Source organism: Xenopus laevis, chromosome 7S, assembly GCF_017654675.1.
Source record: "Xenopus laevis strain J_2021 chromosome 7S, Xenopus_laevis_v10.1, whole genome shotgun sequence".
Lineage (NCBI taxonomy): Eukaryota > Metazoa > Chordata > Amphibia > Anura > Pipidae > Xenopus > Xenopus laevis.
This window is the reverse complement of record NC_054384.1, coordinates 35718113-35724112: the sequence shown is the minus strand read 5'-3', so window position 1 is coordinate 35724112 and position 6000 is coordinate 35718113.

Below are 6000 nucleotides of genomic sequence, written 5' to 3'. Positions count from 1 at the left end.
ACTGCTCCCAGCCGATATGTGCGTTCCTCCTGTACTGGTTATTAGCATCTTGCTCCTGTGCATAAACTGTTTAGACTGAAAATAGATATTCACCCCATAGGTGAGGAGGGGAAAAAGAACAAATGGTAATAACGTAATCATGGTGAAGCAGCAGTTAATGATATAGGCTAACCTTCCTCTACAGCAGGAATATAAATCTGGGACAACAAAAATGTTTATTTATTGCTGATATAATTGCCTGTTATTAGAATGATGGGTAGTTGCAGTGTGCTGACAATCACACACTGCAAACAGAGAAACGCCTCTGTAAAAAACAAATATACAGCTTAACCATTTCATTGTTGCCCTCAACTGTGGTAAAGAAATAAACAACTATTCTTTTATAGTTTTATAGTTTATAGCTGACAAATAAAGGAAAATTTACTTTAAAATAGAGTTTAATTTCACTTTTATTTCCAGTAACATTTCTTTTAATCATCTGAAGTAAATGTACTGTCCACAGACAGTCTTACTTCTCTTTATCTTAGTATTATGTATGAATGCAAGCAACCACAATGCTTCCTCTGGGGAGACAGAATATAATACAGGTATGGAATCTGTTATCCAGAATGCTCTGGACCTGGGGTTTTCTGGATAAGTGGCCTTTCCATAATTTTGATCTTCATACCTTATGTCTACTAAAAATGTATTTAAACATGAAATTTGTTTTGTTTCAAATAATGATTAATTATATTTTAGTTAGGATTAAATACATGGTACTGTTTTATTCACATTTAGGTTGCAAGTGGCAAATAATAAAATATACTGGCAGAGACCACAGAAGGAAGGAAAATGAATCATACTGTAAGAGTGGAATGGTCAGAGGTGACATTTAAGTGGTACTCAAAAGTACTCAAAAGTGTGCCTGTTGTGTTGACAGCACAGTTTGATTTCTACGTGTGACACTTCTTTCAATGGATTTACAGACTGCTGAGAGCGTTAAACTGAGTTTACCAACATTTTTAAAATGGTGGAAATGTTTTCATTCAGATGGCTAATGTTGAATGCTAAAGTTTCTGTATAGCAGCAAGCATAGTTGTGCACTTCTGTATCTTCATTAATTATTGTACTTTGTACACTAATATGTATACATCCAAAACAAAAATTCTTATTCATCCTTCTTGCAACTGGTACCATTTATTTGCTGCTATTTAGTGGTCCAGATTAGTGATGGGTGAAATTTTTGCCCATAGACTCTAATGTATAGTAAAAAAAAAAGTTGCACAGTTTGGTTTGCAAATTTTTGGGGAAACAAAATGGGACTAATTCACCCATCACTAGTCCGTGCATATTCGATTGTTTGCTTGTTATTGACAATTTGTAGAAAATTCAGTTATGTTGTGTAAATTATGATAAAGTCATCAGATCATCTGAAAAGTCAGGGACACTTATTATATATGCAACAATTCTGGGCTGCACGGATGGCAAACTGGTTTCATTTATACCTAACAGAATATGTTGGGCTGGCGCTATATTAATAAAGAATATTTGATATTTTAATCTATATTTATAAACTATATATTTTAAATAGTCTGAAGAGGGACAAGATGGTGACACAGGCTGTTTTGCATGGTTAAAAACAACTAATATCAGCTATGGGGGGATTTTATGAATAAACCAACTTGAGACAGGTATTTTTAAGCAATTAATACATAGAAATGCTTGACTGTGTCCCCTTATTTTAAAGAAGGAATAGCTTGTTTCATTTATTATGAATTCTTGATTTACAGTTATACTGACATATTTTCATGGAAATTTTGATGATTAGTTGCCATGCACAATCACATACAGGGGACTCCCAAATAAAGGAAATGATTATATAAAGCTTCAGGTTCTGAAAAAAATTCTGCTAAACTGGAGTTCAATTCTAACGTGAGCAATAACTGCAGACTTTCTTTACAGCAGCTGGAGTTCAGTTCTTACGTGAGCACTAACTGCAGACTTTGTGATTTATTTTTCTCTGTTTGTGTGGGATTCCTTTAACACTTCAGAAACATACAAGCGGAAAGTTTTCCAGGAGACCCAAAGGGGCCAGTTAATATCTGGTGTAGAGGGATCCTCATAGCAAATTGGGCAGCTATATGGCTGGTTAAAAGTTTCCTGGCCTTTTATTAACTAGACACTGGTGTTTTCTATGCCATGTAAAGGCATATACATTTTGACTTTTGTATGTAATATTGTAAATGTGCAAAGGCTTGATCAGTCTCAAGGACAAGTAGGCTATCCCAAAGAAGTTCTGTATCATGCCAGGTGGTATGTTGGAAAATATGTATTGTCAAGTGTCTGACTGGATGAGGTTGTGAGGATATACAGTATATGTGAGCTATATGTAGAAAAACTTGGGGTGTTTTGTTCCTTATTTGTCATGGTCTCAATCCAATCAAGGTGGAAGATATGATGAAGATTGTTCTGTACTAGGGTTATAGGTGGAGTGTGGAGAGCCATTGATACAAGATGGCTTTTTTTGCCACTGCGGTTAGACATGCAGCCAGGGCTTTTTCTGGTCTTGTGGTTGTGTGGTAGGAGAGCATTTGCTAAAGATCGCCTACGAGGCTGAAATAGTCCGATTTTTACCTGATAGTTTTGTCCAGTAGCTGGTGACTTCCCCGCACAATGTTTGAATGTTTAGACAGGATCATAGGCAATGTGTCAGATCTGCTCTGGGGTTGCCGCATTAGGTATAGTATATCTTAAGTAGCGTAAGATATACATGATGTAAAATTTGAAGGGACATTTCCTTGTATGTAGTCACTGGTAGGCATTTCATTATGTGGGTATGGTATTGGAAGATGTCATGTGCTTCTGCATGTGGGATAAAGGCCATCCATCTTGAGATGTTTGTGTTGGGGTTATCAATGTCAATATGAATCCTGATTTGTCTGTATATTTGAAACATAGATTTTTACAGTCATTTGTCGTGTCCACAATGAAAATAGAGGATTTTTTTATCTACATTTGTTGAGATAGCATCTGTTTGAAAAAATGTAGTAATTGTAATCCAGGAAAGGGTTGATTACATAAGAGAGGATATTTCTTTGTCAGGTCAGGTGTGGGAAACATTGTTAGATTGTCTGTTGTTAGGTCTTGTATGGTTTGTAGGCCTAGTGATTGCCATGTTCAGAATAATGTGTTATGTCTCCCTGGTATGAAGTTGGCATTCCCTATCCATGTGAGGTATATTGAGTTGTGGGGGGGAGAGGCCAAATCTCCCGCAGAATGCGTGCCATGCTTTATAAGTATAAAGGAACAGAGGGTTATCTTGAACAGCTTGATATACTATATCTAGTATAGGTCAATCTAAAAAACAACTGGACTTGCTGAGTAATCAATGAAGACGTTTACTCAGCAAGTCCAGTTGTTTTTTAGATTGACCTATACTAGATATACTATGACCTAGATGAATGAAAATCTTCATAGTCAGCTTGATATACTGTTTTAAAAAAGTTTAATTTTTGCCAAGACTTCCTACATGTGCAAAAATGCTACAGTTAGCCAATGAAATTAGTGCTACATTTAGCCACAGCAGAAATGTTTAAACTGTAGACTTCCTTCCAGTCATCGAACAAACTGTTTTTTCTTAATGATGTGCTTCACTTGAATCCCTTCCCATTTGAAAATGTGAGAAGATGATAAATATTCCCTTGAATGATGTGTCCCCTGCAGTATTTTATACAGCACATCTTGGTCTATTTTTTATAACATTTGTCATATTCCCAGACACTTGCATTATTTGTAAATGCCTCCCTTAAGATTTTTTTTTTGACTTTTGGCAGGCTTCATACAATCAGTTCCCTGTTAATACAGAGTTTAAACTTTTATATTAGTACATGTTGCTTGCCAGATGACATTTAGGGTAGGGACACACTGGGCGATTTGGGGAGATTTAGTCGCCTGGCGACTAATCGCAGCGACTTTTCTCCCCGAATGCCTCCCCTCACTCTGCGCCTGGATAAAATGAAAAGTCGCCGGCGCTAATCACACACGGCGATTCGTTTTCCGAAATCGCCCAAAGTTGCCTCACGAGGAAACTTCGGGCGACTTCGGAAAACAAATCGCCGCGTGTGATTAGTCGCCAGGCGACTAAATCTTCCCAAATCGCCCAGTGTGTCCCTACCCTTAGGGGCATACTTATGAGTCTTCCAACCCAGGCTGATGATCACAAAGCAAATTGCGTAAGCTGAAGTGAGTGCATACAGTGAATAAGGTAAGACTATGGGGCAAATTCACTAAAGCGCGAAGCGCCTAACGTTAGCGCAAATTCGACAGTGTAATGTCATTTCTTTAATTTGCTGATTTACTAACGGGCGCTGGTGTAAATTCGCTAGCGAAGTGGACCTACTCTAGTGCTACTTCGCACCTTTACGCCAGGCGAAGTTGCGCTTTGGTGAAGGGTCAATATAAATACGCTAATTCACTAACCAGCGCATTTTACTGAACGTTACCTCTTGTGCCAAACTTGCCTTCGCCACCTCAGACCAGGCGAAGTGCAATAGAGTAGATAGGGATTGCTTCAAAAATAGTTTACATTTTTTCTAAGTCCCAAAAAACGCTGGCTTGTGTAGTGTAATGTATTTGCTGCTACATATATGTCCATTCAAGTTTAACTTGGCGCCATATGCAAATTAGGCATCGCTAGCGTAATTTCGCTTTGCTTGACGAATTAACGCTTGTGCAAATTCACTACCGTTCGCCTCTCTGAGCGCAACTTCGGATTTTAGTGAATTAGCAGCACCCTGGCGAAGTGTGGCGAAGGCATCGCTAGCGCATTTTCGCTGCTTAGTGAATTTGCCCCTAAGGCTGGTTACAGCTGCTCTTTCTAGTATGTGACCCCACTGAAATACATACATATAACAATTTGAAGCAGACCTTCCATAATACTGTCCCTCTGTTCCCCCTACTAACTAATTTGAATGAAAACTCAATTACAGATGCAAGATAATACACCAATGAGTATACTCTTTACCGCACATTGTCAGTCATCTTGCTGATATCATACATACTAAGATTATTATGTCATTCTTCATTATGTTCAATTACATAACATATTTATTCAGTGATCAGTGTAATAAGGATTACAGTAAAATTAAAGCCTCAGAGTCAAATGGTCTGTAGTCTCCGGTTTAATGTAACAAATGGTGGTGCCAAGCTGGGGAAAGTATTCATATTTGCTGTATTCTGGGCAAGCACACAAGGTATTTCCTACTGCATGAAAGCAATTCCATGGAAACGGTCAAACTTCCCTAAAAACAAGTGGCTCTGGAAAGTTTCCAAGTTGTGCGTCATGGGCCACTTATGATGCACACTAATTTTTTACAAGCATGTTACTGGCATGATACTACAGCACAAAATAACTGCCATCAATCAGCCAGCACTTACACACAAGCTTCAGTTTACTGCAAATGCACTAGATGAGCAGCAGAGGATGTTGGATATCACTAAACCTTAAAGGCAAGGCCAAAACATTATCAAAAAATGGATAAAAGACTGAACTGGGATGAACAAGAGAGGTTATTTGCATTTATTGATAGTAAACACCACAATGTATAAAGTTATGCAGGGCCTGTAATGTCATAATTCTAATATTCTGCATAACATTTTTTTATCCCTTTAAGAACTGCTTTGTTTAAAAAAAGAAAAAAAATCTATGTAAATGCACTTGTAAATACCCCTTTGCCTAGCTTGATAACAAAGAAGCACCAGTATCCATTACAGATTTAATTATCATGTATGTATACATAAATGGTAATTTTTAAATTTTTATTCTCTCTGCTTCTGTAGTGTAATAACTGGTGATGAACATTAGAGGGCACTGTAGATTAGAAATACAAAAAAAGCATTTAATGGGAAAAAAAAAAGTTGTTGCACATATTCCGTTAAAGTGGTCTTAAATGCTTGTACTTTTTGAGGTAGTGCTCAGATAAGGCTAATTTGCATGACACATTGATTCCAAAATTCATATGA